General features: G+C 40.0%; 1 protein-coding gene across 4 annotated transcripts in view; it reads left to right on the top strand.

The window, feature by feature from the left end:
- Positions 1 to 22815, top strand: part of CREB5 (cAMP responsive element binding protein 5) — a 561911-nt gene that overhangs the window by 131665 nt on the left and 407431 nt on the right. Inside the window, exon 1 of one of the 4 annotated variants that reach the window (XM_011972241.1) lies at positions 12608 to 12681. The exons of the other annotated variants lie outside the window; for them this stretch is intronic. The gene's annotated coding sequence lies outside the window, so the exon portion shown is untranslated. Of the gene's footprint in view, positions 1 to 12607; positions 12682 to 22815 lie in introns of those variants that run through there. 4 annotated transcript variants of the gene reach the window in all.

Here is a 22815-nt window from a genome sequence, read left to right as displayed (position 1 = left end):
TGAAGGACAGATACTATCCTTCCCATTTTAATGGATGCAGAAACTAAGAATCTCAGGGCTTAAGTGGTATGTGCAGTCCCAGCTAAAGTAAGTGCCAGACATATAACTGGAATTCAGGTATCCTTCCTTCCCTTCTTCCTTTTCTCCTGCTTCTCTTTGTCCATCCCCTCTGCCTCCATACTAGCCACATACACTTATGGAACCAAGTGTGCTCTTTATTACTAAGAAGCAGCAACAACCGCAAATAAACCAAGCAGCTCCTTTCCAACACAAATATCAGCACCCTGTTTGAGCCTAAGTTCCTTTCCTTCCTTCATCCCTTCCTTCATTAAATATTAACTGAGCATCTATTATGTGCTGGGTACCAGGGATACATGATCAAAATCAGACACAAACCCACTCCTCATAGAACTTGTACCAAATAAGTCACTGCAATTTAGTGTTTCAGGAGGAGGCTGAGGGGATGCAAGCCTGGAGACAGAAAACTCAGTTAAGGGCTATTGTGGTTATCCAGGCAAGAGGTGATGAGGGCTTAAGCTATGATGGGGCCGGGTTCAAAAGCCATGTAAGAGGCAAGAGCAGTATGACTTGGGGATTGATTAACTGGAAGATGAGGGGACCAGAGAGTGGGGGAGATGGAGTCAGGATAAGCCTGACCCGGTAAGAAAGTCTGGGTCATCCTTTGTGGTGCTGAACTGGGGGATGGGTTCTGGCCCAGTGCCCATGGGCTTGTGTCTGCATCCTGAGAACAGAAAATGGCTGTGAACAGAAACGCCAAGAGCAACTCTAACTGAAAGGTACAGTGCATTATTGGGTTCCATGGCAGTACCACTTTGATAACTTCTCCCAGAGTGGCTCTACAGGGAGAGAGGCACCCCCTCCGCCCAGGGCAGCCGCAGCTCTGGCACTCAGGGGGTCTAGGGCATGGCTGGGAGTGTTAGCTTCCTGAGGCTGCTGTAGCAAAGTAGCACAGACTCGGGGGCTTAAACAACAGATGCTTATTCTCTCACAGTTCTGGAGGCTGGGAGTCAGAAATCTAGCTATTGGCAGGGTTGGTTCCTTCCCAGGGCCCGTGAGGCGGAATCTGTTCCAGGCCTCCTTCCTTCTTCTGTCTTCTCTGTGACGTCACGTGATCTTCCCTTCATATAGCTGTCTCCAAGTTCCTCTTTTTATAAGGATGTCAGTCATACTGCATGAGAGCCCACCCTAATGACCTCATTTTACCTTAATTACCTCTACAAATACTTTATCTTCAAGGAAAGTCACTTTCTGGGACTTAGTTAGGACTCCAACATATCTCCTTTAAGGTTAACACAATTCAAACCACCACAGCAGGTATGCCCAGCAAGCAGGCAGCACCCAGGTCAGGTAATAATGGGACTCTAGAACTGGCAGATTGAGAGTGATATGTTTTATAATCAGACTTTTTTTAGCACATGCTGAAAATAAACCTCAGATAGATCCCTGGAAAAACTTGGAACAAGTCTTCGGAGATGGGGATCCACATGTTAATTACCAACTATGGACTTAGCTAGCAAAACACAGGAAAACAAGCCTACCCTTAAAAACAGATACATACGTGTTGCACTGACTGACAAAGTTTTGCTAATGTAAGCATTATCCTTGGTTTGGCCTTGAATTTGTCCCCAGGAGTTTTAAAAGAGCAATGCTGAGAGGGTAACACCAACTTTTAACCTTAAGAAGAAAGAATTAAATCCAAGTAGAGTCTGCTACTCTGGCAGCCTTAACAGTTATTGTTTGGATGTGCTAATATTTACTGACAAGGACAAAAATCACCCATTCCCATAAACACACACACACACACACACGCGCACACACACATGATTAGGTATAAATGTTTCAGTGTGGGAAGGAAAAAAATTCTGATTTTCTGGTTGTTGATGAGTCATTTATGTGTATGTGTTACCTTCGTTTTGTACAATGAAAAGAAAGGCAAAATTCTGCATTTTAGAAACACATCATAATGAAAAGACAACTCAATTTAAAATGGACAAAGATCCGACTAGACAGTTTTTTAAAGAATTTTGTTTTAGGCTCATGGGTACATGTGCAGGTTTGTTGTACAGGTAAACTCAATGTCTCAACGGTTTGTTGTATAGATTGTTTTGTCACAGAAAATTTTTAAAAGAAAATACACAAATGGCCGGTAAGCACACGAAAAGATGTCCAGCATCACTACCTATCAGGGTTATTTTTAATGGCCAAAAATGTGGAAATAACCCAAAGCCCATCAACTGTTGAGTAGATAAGCAAAATATGGTACATCCATATATTGAAATATTACTTGGTTATAAAAAAAACTACTGAAATATACTATAATATGAATGAACCTTGAAAACATGCTCAGAAAAAGAATCCAGCCGTAAAGCACCATATATCGTATAATTCCATACATAGGAAATGTCCAGAATAGGCGAATCCATAGAGACAGAAGGTAGAGTCATGATTGCCTAGGACTGGGGGTGGGGTGGGGAGTTCAGGGGTGACCATTGAAGAGTATGTGATTTCTTTTGGGGGTGATGAGAACGTTCTAAAATTGTAGTGATGGTTGCACAAATCTGAATATTCTAATGCCATTAGATTGCACGCTTCAAGTGAGTGAATTGTATGGTATGTGAGTTAGGTCTCAACAAAGCTGTTAAAAAAAGATAACACATCATGGAGGAAAACATGGGCTGCTAAATTCAGTCAGAATACATGCCAAATAGGGTATTTTGATCCAACAGCTTCTCTGCATATTTGGTATGAGTAGGTGTTGATAGAGCATTTCAGACCACAGTCTTGCAGCATGTATTGTATGTATCTCCAGCTTGCACCTCTCTCCTGGGCAATGGCCTTCGCTTCCAGCTGCACCTTTGACATTTTCCTCTAAATGGATTGCTGCTTTTCCTTAATTTTCAAATTGTTCAAACACAAACTCATCCTCATACCAGTTCTCCTTCTGGCACACCCATTTCAGTGAGGGCCACCACTGTCCTCTGGGCCCCTAGATTGAAGCTTCATGCCCCTCACTGACTTGGCCCTTTTCCTTGGTAGTTGTGAACATATCGTTGTCACATCTTCTGGACTCTGCCTTAGCAATGTCTTTGCCCTGTCTCCTTCTAACCCAGTTCCTCCTGTTAACTGTAGGGAGAATTATTTACTGTGTCCTTAGTGAGGCTCCTCTCTTGCTCTACTATGTCAACCTTCATAACAAACTTAGCAAAGGGCTACAATTACCCCTTTTTATAGCTAAGGAAAATAAGGCTTAGAGGTTGAGGGACTTGACCAGTGGGACAAAACCAGTAAATGGAGGAGTTGGGTTTGGTTCCAGTTTTGTCTGGTCCCTGAGCTCATACTCTGTCCATTCTAGCTACCAAGAATTGCTCTTTTGTATAGATTTGAACATCCCATTTCCCTTCTCAAGAACCTTCGCTGGTGCCCTGTTTCAAGGCCCCTAGGCCAGTCTTAGCCACATCCTTGTAGGTGTACCCCATATTCAAGACAGATCCACTGTGGTTTGTGTTGAGTGCCTCTCTGGCATGTTCAAAATCTCTTCTTCCCTGGAACATCTGTGATCCTCTAGTACAGTGGTTCCAGACACACACGTGCATACATTCACCCAGACGTGCTACATTCACCTCCTGCCTGTGAAAACAGTACTCTCCAAGGCCCATCTCAGTCATCATCTCCTGATCTGCAAAACCAAAAGCAGAATGCAAAATTAATTAATTCCTTAGTGCTTTGTTAATCTTTTTCTTATGGTTTTTAAAAAATGTATCTTCTATTGTGATTATTTTTGTGTTTTTCATAAATTCCCTCTCCTGGATTATAAGCTCCATGACAACAAGAACTGAATCTTGCTTAGTTTTGACTTCTTTCATTGAATTAGCATAGAGTAGATGGTTACACGTAGTAGATGCAAATTAATTTTGCATGAACTGACTAAAGAGACATTCACTCATTGTTGCCATAGACTTCCTAGAATCAACATTAGATGTTAACCAGCCTAGGGAGTGTTCCTGGAGGACCATCCTAGGAAGATTTTTTAGGTATACTGATGAAGTCCCCTTCTCTCAGTATCACTTTAATTTTAAACTCTGTTGCTTAAAGACAACTGTCATAATATTTTAGAAATCAAAAATGGAGGTGAATGAATCCATCACCAAGAATCTTATAACCCTAAGGAAAAACTCATTTTTCATTTTTACATTCTCTTGCATTCTTTGTCCAGAGAGGAACATAATTTGTAAATAGTTTTAATCAGAGCATAGACATATTTTAAAATTCTGCTTCCTTCACTTAAAACTATACCACAGACATGTTTTCATGTCGCTACATAGTTTTCAAAACTATGATTATGCATAATATTCCATTGAGTTGCTATGCCATAATTTCTTAACCAACCCCTATTGTTTGACATTTAACTTTGCTGTGGATTTTTAAAAAATGGTTGTAAAAAACACATGACCAATCTTTTGGCAAGAGAAATGTATACTCTGACGATATTAATCTCCTTTCCCTTAGGCTGGTTGAAAACTTTTCCTTTAGGGTTGAGCTTAGGCATAATTGTGACAGAAACTGAGTTTGTTTTGGATACGCACACTTTATTCCTTCTATCTCTGCCTTCCCACCTCTCAATGCATTCTATGTCCCCATGGTGCCTGTCCCGGGGACTTGGGGTCTGCGTTCCTCCTCCAGAGACTGACCTACCTCCCATGAACCCTGACCTTCTCCTCACTCCTCCTAGCCAGACTTCTCTCTCCTCTTGCATTTCCAAAGCCTCAATCTTAGTAAGACACTAGGCACTCAATCTATTTCCTTTCTGGGTTTATAATATTATACAAAAGGACTTCCGGAGATGGCTTTGTGATAATCCAGCCAAGGGCATCACTAAAGGTGGATCTTTGCTCTCTTTAGCTAGGACTCTTCCAGGTCTAAGGATATGGCAGTGAACAAAACAAACAAAATCTCCATGTAGATAGGTAAATAATACTTAATATAGTAGTAAGTGCTAAAAAGAAAGATGAGGCCAGGGAAGTGGATCAAGTGTGCTGTTTCATGTTGCAGTTGGAATAGCCCAGGAAGATGAACTTTCAGATAAGGTGACATATGAGAGGAGAGCCACCGGGGAAGGGAGGAATTCCCATGGAGATGCGGAGAAGGAGCTTTCTAGGTAAGGGGCTGCTTGGTACAAGGGCCCTGCTGTTTTGGACGGTGAGCTTGAGGAACTGCAAGGAAGCAGATGTGGGGACAAGGAGGGAAGCAGTGGGAGCCGCTGGGTGGCTGATCATGCAGGGACTTTAAACATGCTGTGAACTCTGTATATTAATCTCAGCTAGGTAGGAAACCATTGGATAGTTTTGGGTAGAGCATCCATTACTTATAAAGTCCTCCATTGTGGTTGGAGGAACGACTGTGTAGGAGCAAGGGTGGCAGCTGGGAGACCCATGGGGAGGCAAGAGACAATGGTGAGCTGGACTGGGTAGGTTCTGGGAGAAGTGGTGGGAAAGAGTTGGATTATGGCTTATTTTGAAGGTAAAACTAGCAGGACTTGCTGATGGATTGCCTGTGAAGATAAGTAAGAAGTCAGGGAAGATATTAAGGTGCTTGATCCAAGACACTGGAAGGATGAAGTTGTCATCAACTGAGACGGGGAAGATGGCGGGTAGAACAGGGTCAGTGCGGGAGACCAGGAGTTCAGTTTTGGGCATGTTGTATGTAAAGAGATGCTGAGACAACGTGAGACGCTAAGAGCGGAATTCAGGGAAGGGGTCTCAGCTGCAGATAGAGTTAGAATCAGGATCATAGTCTCAGACATCAAATAGGCCAGCCTCATCTCACAGCATACAGCCCTTTCCGCAGTGAGCCCCAGCCACACTGGGATATCAGCTCCTCACAGGGACCACAGCTTCCTCAGCCTCAGGGCCTTGGTCTGTGCTGCCCCTTCTGCCTAGACCATCCATGCTTTCCCGGGTTTTCCAATCTCAATATGTCCCGAACTTTTCCTCCATGGCACTTAAATCAATTTTATATTCCTTTGTGTGATGTTTAGTTTAATTAAAAAAAAATTTTTTTTTTTTGAGATGGAGTCTCACTCTGCCACCCAGGCTGGAGTACAATGGCGCAATCTCGGCTCATTGCAACCTTCTCCTCCCTGGTTCAAGCGATTCTCCCTGCCTAAGCCTCCTGAGTGCCTGAGATTAGATACACCCGCTACCACGCCCAGCTAATTTTTGTATTTTTGTAGAGATGGGGGTCTCACCATGTTGGACAGGCTGGTCTCGAACTCCTGACATCAGGTGATCTGCCCGCCTAGGCCTCCCAAAGTGCTGGGATAATGGGTGTGAGCCACTGCACCCGGCCTAAAACAATTAAAATCCACATTCCCACCAGAATCTAAAATCTGAAATGTCAGGGATCAAGCATGTTTTGTTCATCACCATTTTCTCAGCATCTGGCACATGGCAGACACTTCCTCAATATTTGCTGAAAGAACCGATGACTGTTATTAATGTAATACTTTACACACAATGCGCTGCACCTCCTTTCCTGGTAAGAGAAGCATCCTTACTGGTTTTCTTATCTTCTTAATTTAATGGCTCTACATGCCTTGGGAACAAATGCTTTTTTAATAGGTACTATTTGAGGAGGGACTGGGCTGTGATTGGGAATTGAATTCTTGCTTGACTGAAACTCTGAAAAGAAAAGGAATTTAAGGTTTATATAAACTTCCTAATCAAAATCCCCCACCTCCTGTTTCCTGGTCAGCTACTTTGTTGCATTTCTATGGACACCTTTATCTAGCATCACCTGAGGCTATTTTATAGTGACCTTTGACAAGGCCTATTGCTTTCTAGTTGCCAAGTTTACCAAGGTGCTGGGGGCACAGAGAAGCATTAGAGGCATTGTGTCGGGATCTGAGCTGGCTGGCACCTCCTTTGCTGCCTCCAGCCTCATCCTGGGAGATGACAGGAAATGATAATGAAAGAAAGAGATTTGATTTACCAGGAAAGGCTTGTTAGCTCACGAAAGAGCTCTAGGTCTCTGTCTTTGGCAGCGCAGGGCTGTATGTAAAACAGGATTACATGAGGGAATGATCTCTTTACTGTCTTTAAAAAAGCTGGAGTAAGCTTTCAGAGGTGCCTGTGTTGTTGGGAAACACACACCCTGGCTCCATGGGTACATATTTGTGTATTACACATTACACGTGTATGTAGAGACGTTATTGATCGATTGATGTATGAATATGTTTGTTGGGGAATTCATGAAAGAGGCCCCATCTTTATAGTTAACATTGCTGTAGGAGGCATGCACTCCAGGAATGTGTATCGAGTTGAGCATTTGCAGTGCTAAGCGTGGAGCTAGGCACTGGGAAGTGCTGGCCAAGAAGAGGGAGGAGGTCCTTGCTTTCAAGGAACTTTTGAAATCGAATGAGTCTCAATCTCTTCTTCTGTAAGATGGGCATAATAATGATACCTACTTCACAGCCTCTTCAAGGGGAGTCAATGACCGTGACTGTGAAAACACCACTTGGATTTTAAAATGCTGTACAAATTATGAGCGGCTGTTATGATTGACGTGGCAAAATATAGCTATTTGGGAATAAATACTGGTTAATTTTTTCTAGTTCTGAATATTCTTTATCCCCATACAATCTAAGGTTTTACCCTTATAATTTAGGGGGTTAAGTTTTCTTTTGCTAGCATCCTAATAAAAAAAAAAAAAAGAAAGAAAATGTCAAGTGTGTAACTTAGTTTGTAAACAATTGAAACAGTTAGCTATTGCTGTATGACGAATTAGCATTGTCCCCCTAACAACATACATTTATTATCTTAGAGTTTCTGTGGGTCAGGAATCTGGGTGTGATTTCTTTGTGTCTCTGCTCTGGATCTGTCACGAGGCAGTGATCAAGATACTTGCCAGGGCTGTAGTCACCCCAAACCTCAGTAGAGGAAGATCTCCCTCCAGACTCACCTGGTATTGCAGGCCTCAGGTGGTCCACACCAAGCTCACTTGTGTGGCTGTTGACTGGCTTCCGATTCTTGCTGGCTGTTGACCCAAGACATTAGTTCCTTACTACTGGGGCCTTTCATAGGGGATCACGGCATGGCAGCTGGCTTCCCCAGGAGCAAGCAAGGGTTCCAAGGAGGAGAAAGCAAGAGATGGGAGTCTCAGTCTTTCTTTGGGTTCAAATCACTGAAGTGACATCCCAACCCATGTGCCATATTCTATTCATTAGAAGCATGTCATTGGGTTTAGCTTGTACCTATGGCAAGGAGATGACACAAGTTTGTACCAGAAGACAGGTCACTGGGAACATCTCAAAGACTGCCTGCCACAGCAATACATGTAAACAGGACTATGAGTTAATGCTGTATCTATGGCATTCATAATGTCACACTATTTGAAATGAAAGAAATAAAAGAGGTAGCACCATCGTTCCCCTGAGACAGTTAAAGTTAAGACCGACAAGGAAAATTGGTGTTAAAGCCTTCTAGATTTTGAGTTGCAATCAGTAAACAACTCTGATTTTTTCTTTTGCTTGTGGCACTGGCTCATGCTTGGGCATTTACACTCTCTATTTAGCAAGAAAGTATTTGCAAGGTACCTTTCAAATATTGGAGGTAAACAAAGGTCAGTCTTTCCTAAGCAGGAGTAACAAAATTAAAAATATTTTAATTTTAATTTGCCAGTTCACAGATTGATGTATCCTCCATTCACTTGATTACTTTTTTTGACAAACACCTGAAAACAAAGCTCTTCCAATCGCTTGAAGACAAAGAAAAAGAAAATTTTAGGTACAGAGGAGTTCTAGTGGTATGAGAATGAGCTTTGCCATGGTTTAGAAAAAGGAAAAAGGCCAGTGTGGGCAGAATGTGGTGGACAAGGGGAGAGTGTGACCAGATGAGTTCTGGGTTGGGGACCTGGGTCACTGGAGGTGTGGTGAGCAGATAGCTGTTTAAATTTACATCTAAATGCAATGGGGAACCTTTACAGGATTTGAGGTGACTGCAAACAGCTATGCCTTTTTTTGCTTTTTTTTGTTGTTGATTCTGATTGCATTAGCTATATTGCAGTGAGCTGTTGCTGAAAGAGATTCTGATGTCTATTAACCAAAAGCCATGTTTGGGCAAAGATAAAAACATGCACTGAAACTTTATAATAGGGTGTTATAATTATGCAATGTGTTTTACGCGGAGTTGGAGCGTTGTATATTTTGCCCAGCCAATGGCAAGGACAATGTGGTAGATGCATCTGGAACAAGGTTCTTGGATCATAGGGATTCCTAGTATTAGTTTCATGTGACAGAACTTACAAGAAATTCATTCAGAAAAACACCCAGTGTAGGAGTCATTTGGCATAATCTGTGCATATTTTCTCAAACAAGCAGCAATCATTTTTTGGTTGTGTCATCTACGGCTGTCACTTGTACGCAGTTTTGTGGCTCTTTTGCAAGCCGGCAGGCACATAATGGTCATCTGGGATTTTCAAATGAGAGTGTGCCATTTAAAATTAGTGGTCTTGGTAATTTCTCTTTCCTCCAAATTTCCCTTGAAGCTGACCTTGTGAGAAGAACACTCTGCATCTATTTTTCCTGAAAGAGTAACTGGGAAGGAAAAGTTCTTAAGTCTTAACACTGGAATTCAACCAGTTCTAATCCTAAAATCTTTCTAGTGTGTTTCTGTCTGAGTCAGAAAGGAATAAAGGAATTTTAGATGGCTTGAACAAAAATCGTGAAAAAATGATAACTATATCTCAAGTTCAGGGATTCCCTCAACTTTCTTCTTTTTAAAATTTAAAGATAAATTTACCATTTTCTGATTCAAAAATACTCATTGTAGAAAATAAAAAAGAAGAAGAAAATTCTAACCAAAGATTATCACTTTTGGTGATTTTGATACGCATCCTTCATATATGTCTTCATCCACATCATCTAGTTATATTTCATAGAGTATTTGCAGTTTTGTGTTTGAATTTTTTCTACTTGTTATTATTTTGTGAACATTTCCCCAAGGTCTGAATTTTTTTTTGAAAATATGATTTTAATAGCCTTAGAATTTTCTGTTTGTTATAATTTACTTAAGTCATTTTCCTTAATATTGGTTGCATCGTCTATTTTGATTTTTTCCTGGTAATAAATAATATTGTGATAAGCCATCTTGCACATAACCCTTTATCTGCATCTCTTATTTTTCCAAAGGAATTATTCCAATGAGTAGGTGTTGATACATTTTGCTAAATTGCTTTCACAACAGCTTGTACTGATTGCCTCACAAATATCCAGGCTATGCAATAGTGCGTATCACATCTGATTTTCAGCCAAGAGTATTGGGTATTGTACTCAAAAAGAAATAGTTGCCAATTTATTAGGTCAAAAATTGTTTTAATTTGCTTTTATTTGATTTAAAGGAGTATTGAACATTATTTCCATTTATTTGCTGGCAATTTATGAATTGTTCATCTTTGTCTATGCTTTTTGGCCATTTTTCTCTCAGGGTATCAATATTTTGCTTATCAAAATTTACAATTTAAAAATGTTTTTTAAGATAGGGTCTGTCTACGTTGCTCGGGCTAGATTTAAACTCCTGGGCTTAAGGGATCCTCCCACGTCAACCTCTTGAGTAGCTGGGATTATAGGCACGTGCCACCGCACCCGCCCAAAATTTACATCTTTTTAATATGGGAAGGATATGCACCCTTTATCTTTAAAATCTAGAAGCACAAGTATAGCTTGTGTTTTCAGTATAAAAAGATTTTTAACATTTCTTGTGGTTCTTCATTTCTTGTGGTTGATTTATGAGTCTGTGAATATGTGAACACAGTTTACGTTTAGAATCACGCCACTTCTGCTTCCTGTAGCTTCATTTATAATCTTCCTTATATTTTTTCTGTTTTCCTCTTTTGTCCACTGTATTAAAATTTTTAAAAGATCCAGACTTCTACTTATCTCACTTTACTCAACTCCACTTTTAGATGGCAGCCTGCCAAAGAAACCACAGTGTGAAGAGAATCTCCTGTGAGACCTCTAGAGGGTCAGTAGCACTAGTTGAGAGAAATAGTTGAGGAGAGGAAAGGACGGCTTCTGGTTTATTCCGTTTAACTAATGACCTTCCTGATGCCGGCTCAGAGTGAGCAGAATTAGTTAACAAGGGCTTGGGGGCTCAGGAATTCCAGGTATCTGACATTCCACTTGCTGCTTCTGCCTGTGGCCAGAGGCGACTCCTCATCTCAGCTCCATCTCCACCACCTCATTTTATAATGGAGATAATAATACTTCAAAGGTATGCACTAATTAATTATTCTTGGAGGCTCTGAAAATATAATTACTAATTATTATAATGATTAGATTATTAATTTCATTCCTTTTTTTAGAATTTTAATCAAATGCCAAAATTCAACACCCAGATCCAGTTATTTGTAGACTTCTTTTCAGCCTATTATCTTAGCAGCTTCTTTATAATGATTAATTTACCCCATGCTAAATGAATTTCTTAAAATATAGAAACAACAGGATTTTAAAAGTATTTATAAATTTTGGAGCTCCAAGAAGAGAGAATACAGAAAAAAAAGACAAAATGTTGTATCTCCATAGATTATTGTAACTCAATAATTAAATAGCTAAATATTTGAGGCTGTTGATTTTTAAACCATATTAACTTACTTTTCCTTCAATGTGAGTCATATAGTCTGAGGTGGTTAGTTTACTGGTAAATAATTATACCTAAGACTATTACAGTTTACCTAGATATTCAACAGGAAAGTCATATGAATACAAATAATTTACAAACGACATGTGCTGAACCATGGCCCTGGCTTTTATTGTGCAATTTTAAGTTTGGAACTGGGTGTTAATTTATTAAGAATCTTTACATCAATTTCACAAATTCATAGAATGTGACTCTGAGTTGACAATAGTTAAAACAATGTATTTTGGCATTGATGATTTTTCTTGAATGGCGTTGTTTTAATGTTAGTTAATTTAGCACGCGAATGTCTTATTTTTCTAATTAGATCATATGCACCTTAAGAGTAGGGACTATGTGTTGTAATTCCTCTAAAAGCAGAGGGATTCAATGAATACTGGAATTATCACCTAGGCCACCTGGCTTTCTCCCGACTCCCTTCAACCTCTAACTAGCTGTGAGTTTTGGACACTTAGGTAACTGCATGCCACCTCAGTTTCCCAATCTATAAACTAGGAAATGATACCTTCTCTAATTTACAAGGCTGTTGTGAAGCTCCAATGAAGAGAACTCCTGAGGAGGGGGTGGGTGGTTAGAAGCCTTGTGTGGGCTTGTAAAAATTCAGTGTCATTTGGCAACGTTATTTTGTTTCCAGATGTATGATGGTCAGTGGGAATGTGCATTTTGACCTTTTCCCCTCCACTTTTTTTTTTTTTGGCCTGGGAGATTTTGCATATTGATAAGAGCTGAGAGTTGATTTAGCAAAGTTATCATCAGATGTTTCTAGTTCTAGTGGCCTTTAGCTTCTGCTGAGCGGGCCTTAGAGGGCCATATAATCAGCCTCTTAAATTTAAGTCTCAGCTGCATCGTCTTCATCAGCAGAAACATTTCAAACATTTATTTTCTTTGCAAAAGGCAAGTTTTAGTGGTGGAGTCAATTTATTTCTGAAACAATCTCATTTACCTGAATGAGAAGCGCATATTTATTTTCAGGGTAAGTGGTTGGGTTGTATAATTCTCATGTGACAGATGAACCAAACACTCAGCTGTAAATTACATTTGGCTGAAAGAAGATGCTCTGGTATGAAACTACATTTCTGCCATTGCTCGCTTGTTCTTCTTGACTGAGAGCTGAAAGATTGGTGACTCTTGGATCTACCTAGAAAATGAAAAAATATTCTTTACAGAAACCAGAAAGGGGTGAGTAATACCATATACATATATTTATATAAGAAGATTGGAAGAAGCAACCTGGGTGTAACATTTCTCTGTCCAGCAGACTGAAAGTGTCACAGAACATGTCGGAGTGGCTTGTGGCATGATGGTTTATTTTCAAAGACCTTTTGAAAACACCATCAAGCCTTTTTCTTTTGTTTTATTTTAAAGTGGCCTTTCACTGGCGTCATTAAAGTGTCACAAAGTGGATTTTTTTTTGTTTCTATGAGCCATCAGTCTCATAAAAATTAAATGTGTGCATTCCTGCAACCTGATATGCCCTCTCCAGTAAAAATCAATGTCTCTTGCCCTTGCGGCTCAAGCTGCAGAGGTCTTTGTAGCCTGTGTTGTGTGCATTTGTGCATATGGCCTTTCTACCCATGCTTTCCAATGTTTCTTAAACATATCTGAGAACTCAGTCCCAGTTACAATGTGTTGGCTTGTGTTTAGCCTGTGTGTGTTTGCCCCAAAACAGCAGAGTGTGGTTCCCTGCCCCCCATGTTTGCCCTATTAAGTGGGCACAGAACAGGGCCCTCTTACTACTTATCTATGTATTATTCCTTTGGTTGGGTGGCAAGAAGACCTGTTCAGGGTGGATTTTTGGAGGGATAGAAAAGTTTAAAACGACTTAGTTACTTTTCAGGCTTGAATTATACTACCTTAACTATACCAAGTGCAAAGATTTTGACACTTATGATGGCAAATTATTTACTTGTAGTTAGATGCAATTGCCATTTTTTTCCAACCAAGTACAGTTTCCAAGTCATTTTCTTTCTAGAAAATAATCAAATGTTGAATTTTAGGATTAGGTTTCAAATGAGAGTAAAGACTGAGATTCTCTGAAGTATTACTTGAACTAATCGTTGCCTCTGATAAATGGGACCAGCCCCACCTTTCACACCATTTGATTGTGAGATTTAAGAAAGTGTTACCAAGCTAATGGGATTTGGGGGGAACAGGTTGCATTTACTCTGCTACATAACATTCTAAAGATGGAATTGTGTACTATGCTCTTGAGGTAACTGAAAGGTTGCATTAGAGGCAAATGATGAAAAGCCCCTGGCTCTACTTTCCCCAGGTTTCAAAGGAGAAGCAGCAGCCAAATGTCTTTGGTTTGGTGCAATTCAGTCATGATTTTGTCTCCACTTTGGCTGCATCCATTAGAGAACTCAGCTCACGCTCATAAGGTCCCGCTCCCAACCGGCAGTAACATAGATGAGCACCTGTTAAGGGCCATGGCTAAGGACTTCACACTACTGTTTGTGCATGTTGAGAAAATAGATAAGCCAATTAAGTTAATGCCTACTGTAGGCCAGGTACTATGTCAAATCTTACATTGTCTTATTTAGTAGGTGTTATTATCTCTGATGAGGAAGCTGAAATTCAGAGAAGCTGAGGATTTTACCAAAGATTATGCAGTTATTAAGTTGCAGAGCCAGGATTCACTCTCTGTCATGGGAGCCTCCTTTCTTGGTACCCCAAGTCACTCTAGAAACTTGCCAAGAGAGATCATCATTTCATTTTCTTCAGACGAAGCTATCTGTGTGGCCCAAATCCCACTCAAGTCTTAGTTCCATAGATCTTCCTTCTATAACCTTCTACCAGTATTAGATGCTTGTTGGTTCAATTTGTTACCAAATATTTTAGTGAGTGCCTACAAAAACCTAATTTTAGTGACATTAATTTCAAGAAGTACCATAAAAGCACAGCTAATTTTACCTAACAACAGGAAACTTAAGGTGTAGTTAGTACTATAATCTAAATAAATGGATAGTCCTATAATCTAAATAAATGGAATTAGAACTACAGCTATTATTAGGAATCATATTATTAACAACTGTATTTAAAAATATGATCCAGTTAACTGTAAACAATGCCATATTATCCTACTTCTTGAATACAGTCACTCGAAGTTTTAACATTTTCCCTATTCTTTGTATGATATATTTGGAATTACAGTTCTAAATCTGTTCTGGAACAGAAAAGATGATGGAGACATTTGCAAGATTAAAATCTGATGACTTTCGGACTCAGGGTGAATTTACAAACACCGGTCATTTATCCCTACGTGACATTTTCAAGTTATCCAACAAGGCTTTTATTCAGGAGCCATTTGTGGTCAGGATGCATCATAATGCATCATTTATGTAGTGTCTTAAGTGTTTACTGGGCACAGCATGTGAGAGACAAAGCACAAGAATCCTGCCCAAAGACCTTACTACCTAGGGTCACATTGTTACGTAACAGAATTTCATCCAAGAGTAGATATTGCTTAACTCATTCATTTCTTGAGAGCTAGAGTTTAGGGTTTCCTTTAATATGTAGATGACCTTAACCTACTGATTTGTATTTTCACTTCCAATAGATATTCACACTAAAGAGTATGATGTATACTCCAGAAGCGGGCAGGGTATGAGATGGGAATGAGAGTGTAGACTCTGAGTTGCTGTCAAAGGTGGGTGTTGGGGCCACTGAGGATGGGTTAGAGATCACTGATCCCCCAACTTGACCATACAGGGCCTCTTTGTTTTCCTTACTTTTATATTTGAAAGATTTTTTTCTACCTGACAAGTATTAATTAATTCATTTTTCTTTTTAGATTAATGGTATTCATAATTATCAATCAGAAATTGTGATAAACATGAGATGTCTGATGTTACCATACTGAATCAAAATAATTGCAGCCAACAGTAAAGAAAGTTGACATTTTACTTGACACGTGAAGCTTCCTTATGTGAATAACTAAAAGTTTACATACACGTTAACCTTTTGGAAATACTGAAAATTGAACTGATCTCTGTTATTACATTCACAGACTTCCTAGGAATCCAGAGGCCCCCAAGTGGGGAGCAGCTGGATTTAGCAATTGCCTTAAATTCCCATCTACTTCTAACATTCTGTGATTTGTGAACACAACATTCCAACTAATAAAATTGACCAGTACAAATGTGCTTCCAACAGCAAATTTTGAAATACAGGTCCAACATTTTTGTGGGAAAGGAGCAAACAGAGATACTGCTAAAACTTGGAGAGCAGGGGAAAGATTGGGAATAGCTGCACTTGACTGTGTCTCATGGTTTTCCTTGGTGAGCAACCAAAAGTAGCGATGTCTACTCCGTTGTCCTTGACCACAGACAGATCTACTTATGATTTAAGAAAAACCCCAACCCCAAACCAAACCAAACCAAAACAACAGACCCTTCAGGTGATGCTTTGTGTCCACATCCTGAGTAGACCTTTCACCATCCTCTGTAGCCTAGGCTGTATACTGCAGGCAGAATGAAAAACCAGAACTGACTATATCAACCCTCTGTTGGGTCTCCACTGCCCATAGGATAAAATTTAACCTCCTTGGCTTGACGTACAAGGTTTGCATTATATGACTATCATCTGCACCTGATTTCTCTCCATGTATACTTTATGAACCTGCTATACTGAATTTTCCATCATCCTTGCAAACTATCAGACCTTTCTTAAAACTCTGCCTTTGCACATGCTGTTCTGCTAACTGGAATATTCTCTCTGCTCAATATTTGTTGGATAAATCCCTATAATAGCCAGTTAAGACAATAGCACTTATTATGTGCCAGGCATTCATTTAATCCTTACAATGAGGTGGTTGCCATTATCAACCCCAGTTTGCAGAGGAGGAACCTGGCCCAGAAGTGTTTGGTAGACTTCCCAAGGTCACGGAGTCAATAAATGAGAAAGCTAGGATTCGAACCTGTGCAGTCTATCACTCAGGACCTGTATTCTTAATATCTGTCCCACACTTCCCATCTCCTAAGGTGGCACTTTCAAAGGTGAAGGAAGCTATTCCCAGATGCCTCAAATCGGAGTTAGCGCTTCTGTTCTTAGGATTCTCCAAGTGTTTTCTAAGGCATCCTTGCAATAGAATTTATCAAGTTGCATTATTATTTCTCTCTGTGCCTGTGTGATCTGTGAGTAATTTTGAGTACCATTCAGCCTTGTATGCCCAGGATCTAGTAAAATGCCTGTCACCTGGTTCCATACTTTGTAGCTATGTCCTTAATGAGTGAATGAATGAGTGAAGGAGTAAAGGCAGAAACACTTGTCTGTGCTTAGATGGAACAGGCTCATCTTTCCTTCTATAACATGCTTCTGGGATATCAGTTGAAAAACACTTTCTTCCAATAGACTTTACCTGTCTCAGGGGCGCAAAACATTCCAACAGGAAAGCTTAGAGCTCTCAGTTGTCCTCTCCACGTGACAGTAAATTATTGCCAAATCTTGCAAAGATGCCCATGAATTCTGCTGAGTATCCATGTCGCACTCTAGTCCGACAACATTGATTTATTTAAGTATAGGTTTGGTGCTCTGTGAGGGCTCACCATCTGCTTAAGTTGTGTTTACTTTAAGTACCAGTCAGCGTTTTCCTGACGAGTTATAGAAAAATGGTAGTTCAACTTAATTTTTAAGCGAGGCCTGTTTAAGAATAATTTGTTAATTACTAGTTGGTTGATTCCATTTCCTTAAATTAAGGGCTTCAGTTAATATCACATGCTTATTGCCAGCTTGCTGGAAGCCACTGCAGTGGTGCCGCCAGTTGCATGATATATTGCAGCCTTATTCTCCCAGGCCAGCCGTGCCCCGGCTTTTCCGTTTATCTTTAACTAATTTAACAAGCCTGAAAAGTAACCCGATGGTTTACTAGCTTTAGGACTGCAAGTTGGAAGCTTAATTTAATAGCCACTTATAAAACCACTGAGGCAGAAATTGGTTATTAGGCCTTCATAAGATGGGGCACACAGAGCCATCTGATCAAGGCTGATTCTTCCAGATACAGGAAGATTGGCGTTCACACCATTTGGGCTGGAAGTGTTTTATCAATTACACACGAGACAGGATTTGAACCTTGCCATCAGGTGGTTTGGAGTTCAGTGGATTTCTTTTCTTTTTGGCAAGAAAGGAAATATTTGGCAGCCTATTACTGGGGAGGTCCATGGAGATTGGCCACAGCCATCACAAGAGGGCACGCTAAGGTTGGGAGCATTGGGATATATAATGACTTTTGTAAATGTTTTGGTTTCAATAAAATCCCAAATGTATTTTATCAATGCATTTTTCCCCTTAATTTTTAGACCCTTGTGTATTTCAAGGGAAATTTAATTCATATGGTTTTGATTCATTTATACTTAACTCATCGAAATGTTGTTTTCTAAGAGTTATTTGATGTCCAAGAAGACTTTGGAGCTTGATTTAAATACCTTCCAGTGTTCTTTCCCCCTCCCTTTTAAAAATAGAAAGCCATCTACTCTTGGCAAAACCTAAATGCACACACTCTAAAAGTTTGCATTTGGTTGAAAGCTCCAAGCCCATGAGGCTGTTGAGCTGGGCCAAATGCATTCTCCAGCTCCTGGTAATGTGTGAGCCTGTTACTCAAAAGCACAGAGAGATCTTTACCACTTGATAATCTCTGGTGGCTCTCCACATGGAAAGAAACTCTAAAATATAAAATGTCTGCCATTTGCTACATCTTTGATCTTGGAAAAGCCACTTAACCTCCCTTCACTTCAGTTTCCTGTCTGTAAAGTTGGGCTAAAATTTATTTTGCTTACCTCCCAGAATTATTGAGAGGATTAAAGAAGCTAATATAAAAGTCCAAAGATACCAAAAGCATCACATCTCTTTTCTTGATGTTATTGTTCTTTGAATAAAATAATAAATACTCAACCTTTAGTGAATATTTGGTATGTGGCAGGTACTATGTTAGACATTTTACAAGTTACCATTATGTTTAATCCTCATAGCACCAGGTGAACTGGAGCTACTTCTAATCTCCACATTTTGGAAGATAAAACCTCTGTGTCATTTGCCCAAAGTCTTGTAGTTTATGAGTGGAAAAGCTGGAATATAAACTAAACTCTTTACGGTTTTTAAAAACTTTTTTTTTTTTTAGTTTTAAAATAATTATACGTACAGGATACAGAGTGATATTTTGATACATGTATACAACATAATGATAAAATCACGGTAACTTGATCACCACAAACATTTATCATTTCTCTGTGTTGTGAGTATTCAAATGCCCTCTTCTGCTTTTTGAAAATATATAATAAATTACAGTTAACCGTATTCACCCTATAGTACTGCAGAACACCAGAACTTATTCATCCTAACTCTTTGTCAACCCACCTCTCCCACTGTCCTCTCATCAGCCCCTTCCCAGCCTTTAATACTGACAATTCTACTCTCTACTTCTGTGAGATTAAACAAAAATAGTTTTCTTAGCTCCCACATGTGAGTGAGCACATATAGTATTTATCTTCCTGTGCCTGACTTATTTTGTTTCGCATAATGTCCTCCAGGCTTATCCATGTTCTGTGAATGACAGGATTTCATTCTTTTTTATGGCTAAATAGTATTGCACTGTGTATATATGCCACATTTCCTTCATCCGTTCATCTGCTGGTGGACATTTAGATTGATTCTATATCTCAGCTATTGTGAATAGTGCCACAGCAAACATGGGGGTGCAGGTATCCCTTTGATATACTGGTTTCCTTTCCTTTTGATATGTTTCTCAAAATCTTCCAGTACTGGAATTGATGGATTATATGGTAGTTTTTGTTGTTGTTGTTTGTTTTTTGAGAAACCTTTATACTGTTTTCTATAATGGTTGTACTAATTCACATTCCCATCAACAGCGTATAAGAGTTTCCTTTTCCCGCATCCACATTGTCAGCATGTGTTACTTTTTTGTCTTTTCAATAATAGCCATTGTAACTGGGGTGAGATGATATCTCGTTGTGGTTTTGATTTGCATTTTCCTTTATGGGTTTTAACCATTAAATTGTATAGTAAATGGTTAAAGTCACATTAATCACTGTAATGTTGTGACTCAGTATCAGAGTTTATCTTGAGTCAGTATCATTCATAATTGAGTCTCTTCATATTGTTAAGTTCACTTAGTCACATTTTTCTATCACATTCTCTTTTTGAATAATTAGGGTAAATGCATATGTAAAATATGCCATTCAAATATACAGATATTCAAAGATCGTTCATTACATAGGACAGTAATAGAAGCTAATTTTAATTGAACACCTACTTCGGACCAGGCACTGCAGAGCTCTCTATAAGCCTTATTTCATTTAATCTTCAGAACAACTCTATAAGGTAAAGACTGCTATTGTCAAGAACTGTGAAGAGCTGAGATTTCCCCCTACTTGCAAGCTAACTAGTCTGCCAGCTTCATGGATGCTGACAGAAGCTATGAGACTCCTGGGTCAGACACAAAGTTCTTTATTACTCCTGGCTGGCAAGCAGCATCAACCTTATGTTCATATCAGTTCCTCTCGTTCCTAGGTCCTGTGAGAGTGTTGTGGAGTGACCCAGGTGGATGCTGAACATGCAGGGAGTTTACATTATGGCTGAAGAACTCTGGGCTTAGAAATCTCACTCTCTTTTAATGTTGTGGGAAGCAACCTTGCCTGATCTTTGCTCCTGAGGGAGATACCTTTATTACACTGGACAGTGAGCAAACCTGCCGTCTGCTCCAGAGGGACACACTAAGTCTGTCTTCTAACTCTGCTGTGCAAGTGTATTTGAAAAGATTCCAGAACCAAGGCCATCTGTGCCTCTGCTGCTAGGACATACATAATGGCGAGAGACCCATGGAGGACTGTCTCCCAACAGTTATTAGCTCTATTTTACAGACAAGAAAACTGGATTTAGGTGGAATCATTCATTCATTCATTCCAGAAATATGTATTGAATACCTGTATGTGTTAAGGTTGCATAGCTAAAAATTGGAGGAGGGGGAGTCAACACAGGCTCTAGGCCACTAACTTGTCCCCTTACCCATTTAACCCCTCTCCTCCTCAGCCGCTGTCTCATCTTGCCTCCCCACCTTATGACTAATTATATAAAATGATAATTCGCTTACGATGATGATGACTCTTTGGGACACATGTTTCTCCTGCCCTCAAGTTCCTCCTCTGAAGGTTGACCCAGCCCCAGATACCCAAATGCCATAGGTCATTTGCCTGAGATGTGGAAGTGGTGTTGGTAGATCCTGATACAAGTCAGAATGGTGTTTTGAGGTGAAATTTAGTGGCACATAGAAGACAATGGTGCTAGTTAGAAAGTTAGATTAAACATAAAAATGTTGTTATGGAAAACTTAGTTTTGTAAGATGGAATTAATATGGTGTCTTTACAAAACTCAGAAGGTTCCTTTTCCCTGTTGCCCCCTCCATCAATTAATCAGTACTGTTTAATGCTTATATAAAGGTGCAAACCATTAAATGACTTTATAAAGATTTTGGTAGTGCTCATGCTAGCTTGTGCCTGAATTTATCTGGCATAAAATATTAAATGACTATGAATTTGGAATCTGGGGGAGAAAAATAAGGTCCTGGCAACAGAAGACTGGACGCATCTTTTCCAAACAAAGAGGTCTCCTGCGGCCCACAGAAAGGGATCTCAAGCTGCAGATTCTCTCCTCTCTCAACACAGGCCCAACTCAGGAAGCTAGTTTGCCAGTTTCCTGGGAAAATAATAAAGGTGGACATGGAGTAATGAAGAGGGTTGGTGGCTGGAATACATGCCTTTGAACTGTGGTGAGGAAACAAAAGTGAAACTGAGCTGGTCAATCATTGCTCCTTTCAACCAAGTCACAGCAGGAGAAAGACTCTTCCACTGGCCTGTCCGTCAGAGAAGAAGCCATGCCTTAAAAAACAGGAAGGAAAGAAGCCTGACTTGGTGCTTATTTAGCCCTGCCATTGTATTCATGGATTAGTATAGCACAGAGAAAATTTCTCTCCTGATGGTCTGCCCCTGTCGGCATCTGAAGCTATTGGCTCTGTTTTCTAGGCTCATTTCAATTCCCCCTGATGCCAGAAAAATATCCCATTAGTGAAAAATTTTAAAGAAAGAATTCTAGAGGAAACTCTATCACACTGAAACCATAGCAGAGTGGGGATGTGATGACTCTTGTGGGGTCATAAATGTCATGGGTTTCTTCCTAATCTTAAATGTTAATCCAGAAAGAAAGTTTGCTGATATGGTTTGGCTATGTCCCCACCCAAATCTCATCTTGAATTGTAACTCCTATAATCCGCATGTGTGGTGGGAGGGAGCTGGTCGGGGGGTAATTGAATCATGAGGTTGGGTGTTTCCCATGCTGTTCTTGTGATAGTGAATAAGTCTCACGAGAACTGATGGTTTTATAAAGGGCAGTTCCTCTTCACATACTCTCTTGTAAGACGTTCCTTTGCTCCTCCTTCACTTTCTGCCATGATTGTAAAGCCTCCCCAGCCACGTGGAACTGCGAGTCAATTAAACCTGTTTCTCTTTATAAATTACCCAGTCTCAGGTATATCTTTATTAGCAGTGTGAGAACAGACTAATACATTTATACTCAGACTTTCTTTGACGGAGCCAGCCTCTTCGAAAGCAGTTGTTTTTAGATGTTCTGACAGCCGTGTGTCTTACAAAAGGATTTTCTCTTCAGATAGGCTCTTCCTATCAGGTTCTAGAGTAGGCTGTGGAAAGAGGAAATTACTTTGACTTTGCACTTTAACAGCAAAGTCAAGCGGAAGAAGAAACTAAGAATCCTTGGACCTTGGAGCAGGGTTTTACTGGAGAGTGAAAGTGGCTCCCGGGAGCCAATATTCTTCTGACATACTTGAGAGGGTGAGGGAATGATTGCAGCTTTGCTGAGGATGTCCAAGGCCTGTTCATGGTGGAGGCAAAACAACCTCAACAAACAAAACCAAACAAAAAGCCAACAAAGAAAGTGAATGTTACTTTCATAATTTTCTGATTCTGTCCCTTTTCCCTGAAGGAAGCCCTTGGCCCTGAAGGAAGCCCTTGGCCCAGCTGGAGCACCTTTCCTGGAGTCAACTATACCAGACACCGGAAAATACAAGTGACTCCAAGGGAATCTT

Source organism: Mandrillus leucophaeus, unplaced genomic scaffold (genome assembly GCF_000951045.1).
Source record: "Mandrillus leucophaeus isolate KB7577 unplaced genomic scaffold, Mleu.le_1.0 Scaffold128, whole genome shotgun sequence".
NCBI lineage: Eukaryota > Metazoa > Chordata > Mammalia > Primates > Cercopithecidae > Mandrillus > Mandrillus leucophaeus.
Note: the sequence above shows the minus strand (reverse complement) of the source record. Positions and strands in the feature narration are given on the sequence as shown.